Consider the following 11323-nt stretch of genomic DNA (forward strand, 5'->3'; position numbering starts at 1 on the left):
TTCCTGATCCCTCATAAACTGAATATAAAAATTTTCGAACTTCCTGGTGCTTTTATGCTGGACATATCGGCCAATATTTGATTTATAAAAATTTCAGAACGTATTTAACTCATAATAGAATATGTTATTGTGCATGAAATGAATACAATTGGTCGAAAACTTCACCTAGCCCTCATATGACTATTACCAAGATTTTTGAACATCTGGCTGATTTCGTATATGTACTGACTACGTATTATGATTTCGGTTTTTCTAACAAATCTTATGCCAAATATATACGTAGGTCAGTGTATAAGTTATATAGTATATGGTGTACGTACATAAAATTGCTTAGATTCCGATCCTCTGGATGACGTTTTACATCGTAAGGTATGTATTTCCTTGGTTTTGATTCCAGCAAGTTGCAAGGGTATAAAATGTTCGGTTGTACCCGAACTTAGCCTTTTTCTACTTGTTTTATTATTGCGGTGTTTACTCGGAAACACATGACCGGACCACTATGAAATGATTTCCGCATGTTCAGCATATAGTTCTCCATACACATACTACTACAAGGTGCGTTCTAAAGTAAACAGGAATCTTATGAATCTAGCGGCCCCTGGTGGTGCCATCTATATATTAACTGGTGCGTTAGAATCTGCTATCTTAATCGATCGTCCAGTGAAATTCAGGACATTTCATAGATTGGAAGTGAAGTAATTGCGTTTTAAGTGTCAGTATGTTTGTGTTATCGGTGCAAAAATGAGCTTCGAACAAAGAGCCAACACTAAATTTTGTTTTAAAATTGGTAAAACTTTTATCGAAACATTTCAATTGATGAAACAAGTTTATGCCGATGATTGCCTATCCCGTAACAGAGAGCGCGAGTGGTTTCAACGTTTTCAAAGCGGTCGTGAGGACATAAATGACGATCAACATGTGGGCCAATCAAAATCCTAGATCACCGGAAATTCCATCGAAACTGTGCGTGCATTCATCAAAAATCAGCCGAAATCATCATTGAAATTCGTAGAAATTGAATTGAACATCTCCAAAACATCGATTTATCGCATTTCGACCGAACATTTGGGCTTACGAAAGGTGTGTGCACGGTTTGTTCCGCACAAATTGACTGACGACCAAAAATTGCTCTGAATCCGACATTCGATCGACGCTTGTGACCGATTATTTGACCAAAAATCACATTTTAACTATTAACCACTAACCGTATTCACCTGATACGGTTACGTGCGACTTCTTCCTTTTCGGAAAAATGCATTTACCCATGAGAGGAGAGCGTTATGCAGACGTAGAGGCCATTCAAAAGGCTTGCACCGGCATACTGGCGGCCATACCGGCCAACGAGCTAAAACACTCATTCGACATGCTTTTGGACCGTGCAAAAAGCTGTATTGAAGCAGAAGGAGACTATTTTGAATAAAATAAATTTATTTTGCCGGAAAAACCATTTGTTCTGTTTTTTTTTTTAAGTCCCGTTTACTTTGGAACGCACCCATTAGTACAGAAGCCTTTGAAAATAATTTTTGCTGGTAGATGAAGAAAAAAAACATTTTTGAATAGTTTTTCAGCTGTTTTGTGGCCAGAAAGTAAAAAATTTAGCAAACTTGAAGTTAAAAAATTTTACTTACGATTATTTGAATAAAAATTAAAGTGTTTTATATATATTAGGTGAAAATAAAGAGAAAAAATAAATAGTTTAAATAGAAACAATGCATTTAGGGGATTATATATAGAGGTTTCAGACAGTCTCATAAAGTTATAACGAAGCGAAATCATAGCTTTGAAAATTGTAGTTGCGTCAACACATTTTTGTATGGAATCCAGCAACAATTTTTTTGAACAAGTGTCAATTTACGATAATTATATTTGGGGCATAAGAAGGTAAGTTCATACCAAATTTTGTGAAAGAAAAATTTTTTTGTACAGAAAAACCCAAAAACTGGGTTATGTGAATTTTTTACATAAATTTAGAAGATATCTGAAAAAATTTGTTTATAGAAGTTTTTGTGCTTTTAATTACATACAAAATTGCTATATAGTTTTTTCCTATAAAACTTGTAGTTTTGCCCGAAATTCATAACCCTTAATGTCTTCCCGACTCCAAATCGCCCGAAAATTATTTTTCCGTAATGAGTGTTATTTTATTTTCGCTTCCTATGGGTTTCATCTTGTTACGATTTATTTGTTTTAAAAATGTATCTCCCCGCTCTAATAAATTTGCTCATCTCGTGCTTAGGACCATACGTTGTGCAACGAGGTCTAACAACGACTTCTAGTTTTTTAATCTGTTCAAAAATCAAATTTTGCCAGAATAAAAACGACTACAATTTTGAGAAAAATTTAATTTTTGTTTAGAAAATGTTTTAATTTTGTCAATTTTTCATTTTTTTCGACCATAAGTCATTGTAAGGACAATATCTTACCTCAATTGTACATTTTCAGCTATTTTAACTGACTTACTTAAAATCCAATCATCAAAATCCAACTAAGATTGTCAACATATGTGTGTACAATATTTGAACAAATTTCCTTAAAAAATTATTAAAATATTTAAATTCTATATGAAAAGTGGCATATGAGCATCACTTTGAAATCCTGCAGCAAAATAATATTTTCTTCACATATAGCATACATATTCACATTTAACCGGAAGTCTTATGTACTGCCAAAATATTTACCTTTAGCTCACTTAAGAAGCATTTAGTACTCCGCTTAAGCTCAAGGCATCCAAATTGCTTCCAAAAAGCCGAATTAAAAAACAGAAATTGGCAAATATTGAAGCAAGCAAATGTAACCGGTTAAGATTACATTGAGATTGTGAAAGATGGAAAAAATTAGATTTTAGGACATTTAAAGGCAGTTTACTCAATGCCTTAGTATGTATGTAGTTTTGAATGTGCGTATAAACTGAACACTTAAGAAACACGTATGTCGACACATACTCGCATGTACGCAAACAGCCACGTTAGGCCAATCATTTTCAGATTGCCAAGTCGGCCTTGATTCGCAACAAGCATATCCTGCAACGCATTGCACCTTCCGCTTTAAGCCAAATACAAACAGGCAGAGTTTACTCTGTAGCACGTCGTGTCTGCTAGTTGAGCCACACACGCGCCAATGTTGTGTCTGTTTTGAAAGTGGACATACACGTGTGTACATAACTACTTCAGTTCTTTTTCTTCGCTAATTTCTCTTTCCATCAACTTTCGCCAGCATTCTTTGCCTCATTGTAAGTGTTGGCCTAACTTAGTTTGCCAAAGAATTTCAAGTTGTAGGCATGATAGCTTTCCAACTGACGACTTGCATAACCTAAACGCTGTTTCGCTCACTTAACCCATCGGAGGTACATATCTACATTTTATTACATACTTAAGCGATACTGATAGCAACTAGTTGTAAACTAGCATATAACTAGTTTGAACTACAAGTCCATTTAGACAACAGTCTGTCTATTTTCCATACAAGCAACTGGCATTTTTTCTTGTTGATATCCTATTTGATTATACTTGCCTCTATTCGATCAGAAATAAATTAGTTTCGTACCAGACAAAAAATAATTAATTATGAAGTCAAATCACTATCGACTCGTCACTTCTTTGTTTAATCTTTTGAACTTTACTCTCTCACCAAAAACTTTAGTTATTCATTAAAGCGCAAAACAAGAGTTTTTGTGAATTATATGAGATAAGTAGCATAAACACTTCTCATGTTATCTTTCTTGGATTATGCAATTTTTTGTGAGTTATACCAGTTGCTGTTCGATACGCTATCTTTCAGGGTTTTGCATATCAAATAATGTCTACTCTTTAGACGCAGTGCGATTTTAAGCGAGAGATTAGTTTAATGCTGCACTGCAGTGTTCTTCTGGTAGTGTAGCCAAAACCAAAGTACAGCGGAAGCAAGGCAGCGTAACAAAATTACGGTTATCTACTTGTAGATGCATTCAGCAAATTCGATACGATATGTATTTGCGCATTATAAAGCGTTTTGTAAATATCCTGCAAGAGGATGGTTGTTGCAAAATTTGGACATACACAAGTAAAGTAAAATTAGCTTCATTCGGCATTTCTGCACACTTATATACAAATTCTGGAACTAATTATAATCAAGTTCGTTTTTGCATCAGTTAAAATCCGCCTACTAACAGTCTGTATTTGTTATTCAGTAAATCAACAAGGAATCAGATTTTTGGTTGGCAACGCAATCAATGGAACTATGGAACAAATCTTAACGGCTAGATTAGAAAATAGCTGCTAAAATGCTTCGTGTACTTATAATTATGCCCTGAACAAGGAACATTAAATTTGCCGGGAAGCTTGCAATGGTAGAGATATTGATCTGAAATTTTGCAGACGTTCTTTTCGCCACAAGAAGCTTTCCATTTGTCGGAACCACTAATAGATGAGCTTCCATGCAAACCGGATAATCTAAGTCAAAGTCATGTATGAAAAACTTTCTTATTTGACAAGATATCTCCATGAATTGTCCAATGCAACGCTATAATCTCTTAACCATTTGTACCCCTAAGACCAGTATAATATAAATCTCGCATTCAAACAGCACGATAATAAACAAGATAGTGGCATTTAAATATAATTTTATAAGCTAAAGGGTGATCCAAGTAGAGGTACTTTCTTCAATAGCCTTTTTTTGACAGATCACCTGTGAGTCCAGTCAAGCTGCCATGTTATTTGCGCACGCAGACCGACGCCGTTCGCAGCAGCTCGGACTGACTTATGGAACGACTTGGCACATTTTACGTCAACATCTTAAATTGACAGCATATAAAATACAACTTGTGTAAGAACTGAAGCCACTCAACCTTTCCAAGCGACATCGCTGGGCTCTTGAAAATTTCAAGAAGTTCCGACGTTTTCGAGCCAAATTTTGTTCAGCGATCAGGCCCATTTCTGGCTCAATGGGTACGTAAACAAGCAAAATTTGGTACAAAGAGCAACCTGAAGAGATTCAAAAGGTGCCATTTGATCCAGAAAAAACAACACTAAAGATGTTTTTTTTTTATTTCGCATAATAGAATACATTCATGTAATTCATGGTTGCCTAAGATCTTTCGTATTTTCTTAGTTCTTCAATCCCTGCTCAGCTTCTTGATGCACCTCGATTAACAATAAAACAAACTCAGGAGCTTGTAGAAAATTTTTAAATTCCAAGCTTGTTCAATAATCTTTAAATTCGCTAATACCATGAACATATTCACAAAGCGCAAATCTATTATGGGCTATAAATATTTTTAGCCATAACATAGTAGCTAGAGTATATGACACATTTCAAGCATAGTTGCACTTTTCAAATGACTTCATATTTCGTAAATATTTATTGTTTTGTAAAAAACGTATTTGTGTTTATATTGTGGACTTACCGTTAGTTGATTGTAGTCTATGCAAGACTTGAACTGTATTCTTCGAAATTTCGTGTTCTTTATTATTGTTTTGTTATTTTATTTTGGTGTTTTAGGTTGTGTAATTAATCGCGATAAACCGCATAAATTTTCATTGTAACTTCATTAACTTGTTCTGAATAACTGTAAAAACAACAAATTGTTGAATCGGATACTAATGCTAGTAAATCTTATCGTTGCCTGCTATTTTTCTACAGTTTCTTTCTATTAAAGCATTCAGTACGTCTTGTCGTATATTAAGGGGCATAAAACTAAAAATTTGTAAATCTGAGAAACATTGTAGTAACTACATATTTGAAATGATAATAAAACTGATGAATGATGAGCACAAGCTTTTATATTAAAAAATAATAATAATATTGACTAAAAATATTAAAATTAAGGAACTTTTCCGGAAACATAAAGCCTGCAGCCAAATTTTTAAGCGAAATTAACTTAAGTGAATTTCACGGAAGTAAGGATTTCCGCATTCCAGGTGCATGCCCTCAAATCATAGGCCTTAGTCCGACGATGGAGCAGATGAAGATGATAAAGTTCGAAAAGCAATTACCCGCCTGAAGTACAACAAAGCGGCGGGGGCCGATGGATTGCCGGTCAAGCTATCCAAACACGGCGGCGAGGAACTGATAAGGAACATGCACCAGCTTCTTTGTAAAATATGGTCGGACGAAAGCATGTCAAACGATTGGAACTTAAGGGTGCTCTGCCCAAACCACAAAACGGGAGACCGCACAATCTGCGCCAACTACCGTGGGATAAGCCTCTTTAACATCGCGTATAAGGTTCGATCGAGCGTATTGTGTGAAAGATTAAAGCACACCGTCAACAAATTGATTGGACCTAATCAGTGTGCCTTCAGCCCTGGGAAATCAGCAACCGACCAGATAATCACCATGCGCCCAATCTTGGAAAAGACCCGTGAAAGGAGAATCGACACACACCACCTCTTCGTCGATTTCAAAGCTGCTTTCGACAACACGAAAAGGAGCTGCTTTTATGCCGCGATGTCTGAATTTGGTATCCCCGCAAAACTAATACGGCTGTGGAAACTGAGGTTGAGCAACACTGAAAGCTCTGTCAGGATCGGAAAGGACCTCTCCGAGCCGTTCGATACCAAACGAGGTTTCAGACAAGGCGAAAATAGTTCGAGCTGCAGAACCTAATAGAGAAGGTACCATCTTTTATAAGAGTGTACAGCTTCTGGCGTATGCCGATGATATTGACATCATCAGCATCAACACCCGCGCCGTTAGTTCTGCTTTCTCCAGACAGGAAAAGGAAGCAAAGCAAATGGGTCTGGTAGTGAACGAGAGCAAGACGAAATATCTCCTGTCATCAAACAAACAGTCGTCGCACTCGCGACTTGGCTTTCACGTCACCATTGACAGTCATAACTTTGAAGTTGTAAATAGTTTCGTCTATTTAGGAACCAGTATAAACACTACCAACAATGTCAGCCTGGAAATCCAACGCAGGATTGCTTTTGCCAACAGGTGTTACTTCGGACTGAGTAGGCAATTGAGCAATAAAGTACTCTTTTGACGAACAAAAACCAAACTCTATAAGTCACTCATAATTCCCGTCTTGCTATATGGTACAGAGGCTTGGACGATGACAACAACTGATGAGTCGACGCTGCGAGTTTTCGAGAGAAAGGTTTTGCGAAAGATTTATGGTCCTTTGGGCATTGGCCACGGCGAATATCGCATTCGATGGAACGATGAGCTATATACGACGACATTGACATAGTTCAGCGAATTAAAAGACAGCGGCTACGCTGGCTAGGTCATGTTGTCCGAATGGACGAAAACACTCTAGCTCTGAAAGTATTCGACGGAGTACCCGCAGGTAGAAGCAGAGGAAAAGGAAGACCTCCACTCCGTTGGAAGGACCAGGTGGTGAAGGACTTGGCTTCGCTTGGAATATCCAATTGGCGCCACGTAGCGAAAAGAAGAAACGACTGGCGCGCTGTTGTTAACTCGGCTATAGTCACGTAAGCGGATTTCCGCAGCTTCCCGATTTAACACTTTATTCTACAAGCCGTTCTTTCAATTGAAATTCACTTTTTGAAAGTCTACAAATAATACTAGTAAGTAAACAATAGCTTATATTATATTTTTAGTAAGTGATAAGTGTAATTGCAACTTTGGGCTGCAAAATGTATGTAGTATTTTATTTAATTTGATATAATATTGTTTTAGAAAGGTATTCTTATATAACAGTTCAACAAATGTTAAAAAAAATCATTAAAAATTAGCAACTCTAATTGAGTTTTAAGCAAATATTTTTTCTTTCAATAAAGTGTATGTAATTTACCAACTTAAATTATGATCTCTATGATCATGCAATTGTTGGATAAATATGAGTTATACACATAGTGAAATAAATATTAATTTAGTTTAAAAACTAAAAGGAAATCATAATATTTATTGCTTTAAACCATGTTATTAATTAAGATCTCTCCTGAGCACACATACAAGTGATTTACACATTCCGTGTTGCTCATACGACATGGTGTACTATATTAATACTACACATTTCATGCATAAATTTAAATGCAAATAACTTTTAAAGGAAAGCTTTATGAAAAAAAATTTAACAGATGTTTTTTTGAGTGAAAAATTTTATGTTCGAGCATCATTTTTTTTTTAATTGCACATTTTGCTTTATTGCAAAATGTCAAAAAATCCCAAACAGCTGTATAAAATATAAGGGAAAATAAAATGATTTAGTCACGGCTAAAATTGAAAGTAAAAAACCTGTTTTTAGTAGACGCCTCTATTTAAGGCAAAACCTATGAGAAAAAAACAACAAATTCTCAAATTGGGAAATAAGGGACATCATGCAGTTATAGCTTTGACTTTACTCAAATAGTGAAATCATTTTTTTTTCGTTTTAAATAAATTTCAAGTGTTTTTAAGGCATACAAATTCTAAATTGTGTACCGTTGCAGAAACTTGACATGTTGAAATTTTAAAAACCTGTTCATAAATTAATAGTGTTCATTGCACTAATTCTTAATTTCGATTAGATTGTTGAAAATAATAAAGTGTTATATATATTTAAAAAAATTTAAGTCAACATTTTTCTATTCACGTATTTTTATAATAATTAAAGAAAAATTGCAAATTTATTATGTTTTCGAAAATTTAATTTTTATAATTATAATAAATTTGGTAAATTAAAATATTTGAAAAATAATTATTTAACAAAACTATTGTTCAAATTATATAATCATGAAATTAATTTTTAATTAAATTAATTTTTATAATTTTAATTAATTTAAAAACTAAATACTGTAAACATAATAGTGAGTAAGTTTTACAATTTCTAATCATACAATAATTAAATGTAGCTTTAACAGTAGTAATTAATTTAAAAAATTATAATATTTAAAAATTTAATTACTCTTTTTTAAATTTTTAATAATTACATTCAGTTTTTATAATGGTAAATAATTTAATAAATTAAAATCATGGAAAACATAATTTTGAAATAACTTTATTGTTCAAAATATGCAATAATTAAATTTAATTTTTGAAATTCTAATTAATTAAGGGAACTGAAATATTGAAGAAAATAAAAGAAATTTTAATGTTCTAGTCATATAAAAATTAAATTAAGTTTAAACAATAAATATTTACTAATTAAAACAAAAATTAAAATACTTAAAATTTTAATTAAACTATTTTTATCGTTCTAACTCTTTAATAATTAAATTTAATTTTTATAATGTTAATTAATTTAATAAATTAATGTATTAAAAAAATTCAAATAATTAAACAATTTTCAAAATTTCTAATCATATATAAATAAATTTAATTTTAACAAATGGTAATTAATTAAAACAAACTAAAATATTTAAAAATTTAATTCAATCATTTTCATCATTCTAAGTCTTTAGTAATTAAATTTAAATTTATTAAATTATTTACCATTATAAAGTAAATAAATTTAAACATTGGAAAAAAATAATTGAAAAAATTTTATTGTTCTGCTTACAAAATGATCAAATTTAATTTTTATAATGCTAATTTATTTAAAAAAATAATATATTGAAAAAACAAATAATTGAAAAGTTCTAATCATGTAATAAATTTAAATAAATTTAGCTTTATATTTTAGTTAGAACTAATTTCGATAACATTAATTAATTTTAAAAAATTAAAACTTAAAAAAAATAGTTTAAAGTTTTTACTATTCAATTTTATTAATTAGATATAATTTTTTATTAGTAATTCATTTTAAAAATTTATTGTTTACTTATACAAACTTTTTTTGCAATTAATAAGAAACGAAATATTTTGAATCCGTTTTTACTTTTAGTTCTAAAAATTTTCTATTTTTTTTATAAACATAGCAACTACTCCATGAAACCAATAATCATTAAATGTTACTCATAATTAAAATTTTTTCTAGTTAAAAAGTCCTAAACATTTTTCATATCTTTTAATCAATATATATGTATGTCACAAATAATACTTGCTATATTTGCAAAATCGTTATTAATAGCTTTCGACAGCACAAGCTTCACTAGCAACAGTTTGCCGTGAGTACATATTAACTCAATTTTGCGAACGAGTTACTCATACGCGCTGGTGGCCCCACAGCACAATCAGGAAATTTCCGCTAGCGCAAAATGCTTCGCTTGGGCCAAGCACATGCCCTTGCAACAGTATAGCGCAGAAAGTAAGGAATAAAGTACGAAATAAAGCAGTCAATGAGAAGACAATAATAAAACAGCGAGGAAGAGCTTCAATAAAGTTAAACGAAACAAAAAATAAGAACGCCTTCCGTCCACCTTCACTGCTAACTGTGCGCCTACCTACACAGCGAACGAGCGTGTTTGCCGGCCGACCGGCAGATTCGCGCTTAGCTTTCACACGAATGCCGCTAGCGGCCTTTTACCTTTTCCCGTTGCTGCCCTGTCCCTTGGCAATAACATAACTAACTTAAATGGCCTAACTTAACAGTTAACTGCCGCTCAGCTGAGATCGAACTAAGCACACTTCTTATCAACACTGTTAAATGCAACTACTACAAACACTATTGTGCCGTTAGCAATGTTTGTTGTTGCGCTAAAAGCGACTACATATTAGCACACACTGCGACACGTCAATTATTTTGGCAATTCGATATTTCTTTGTGAGTTTTCATTTAACGAGATCGTAGTTCGCATTGAATTTACATTTCGTATTATAATTATTTACAAGAGTTGTGCGATTGCTCGGCTTGTATTGCGTTGCACTGTAACACTGTAAGTGATTAATATTTGCTGGTTGTCGTTGCAAATTGCCTTAGCGCTGCTGCGGTTGCGTCCTTACTGGCGGAGCGTTCACGTTCAACTGAAGTGTGCAAGCGATTTGATGCAACTGTGAGCTGCGTGTGCAGCGAGTTGCAATTTACCATGCCACGCGCGCAAAGCACACACACACACGCACACACGTAGGCCTGGCCGTATGTAAATACAATGCTGCATCATATTGTAAATAACCAGCTTTGCCACTTGCCATTTACCGTTCGCTGCGCGTGGCTATTTGTGGCATTTACTTGTCGCGTTGCCATGTAGTGGTGGCGCTAGCATTGCGTCTCACTCCCATCTAATGCGATTGCATTGTTGTATTTGTAAGCAACACCTTACACATGGTTGAAGCGTTGCTCACACAATGCATGTTGCAACTGTTTACTTGCACTTGGCTTTGGTGTTGTTGCCAGCAAATCGCAAAATCGTGTGCTTGCCACCAACGAGTGGCCAACATACGCCTGCGACTAAGCTGCCACTTACAGCGTGCAACATGCCACAAAGCGCAATGCTGTAGAGTTGTTGCTGCTACTGAAGTTCCAGCGAACTTCATGCAACATGCGCACATACACAACGCTAGCAGCGTGGCGAGCCACTCGTCA

The 11323-nt window shown here is 33.9% G+C and overlaps 1 protein-coding gene across 2 annotated transcripts in view; it reads right to left on the reverse strand.

The window, feature by feature from the left end:
- The window catches only part of LOC120766984 (sex determination protein fruitless), a 432626-nt gene extending 421896 nt beyond the window's left edge, over positions 1-10730 (reverse strand). The window contains exons 1-2 of one of the 2 annotated variants that reach the window (XM_040092783.1): positions 10328-10730; positions 5381-5542 (exon numbers count right to left, since the gene is read on the reverse strand). The gene's annotated coding sequence lies outside the window, so the exon portion shown is untranslated. Of the gene's footprint in view, positions 1-5380; positions 5543-10244 lie in introns of both variants that reach the window. The other variant, XM_040092784.1, reaches the window with a different exon arrangement.
- Between the last annotated feature and the right edge of the window lie 593 nt (positions 10731-11323).

The sequence above is a fragment of the Bactrocera tryoni genome, chromosome 1 (genome assembly GCF_016617805.1).
Source record: "Bactrocera tryoni isolate S06 chromosome 1, CSIRO_BtryS06_freeze2, whole genome shotgun sequence".
NCBI lineage: Eukaryota > Metazoa > Arthropoda > Insecta > Diptera > Tephritidae > Bactrocera > Bactrocera tryoni.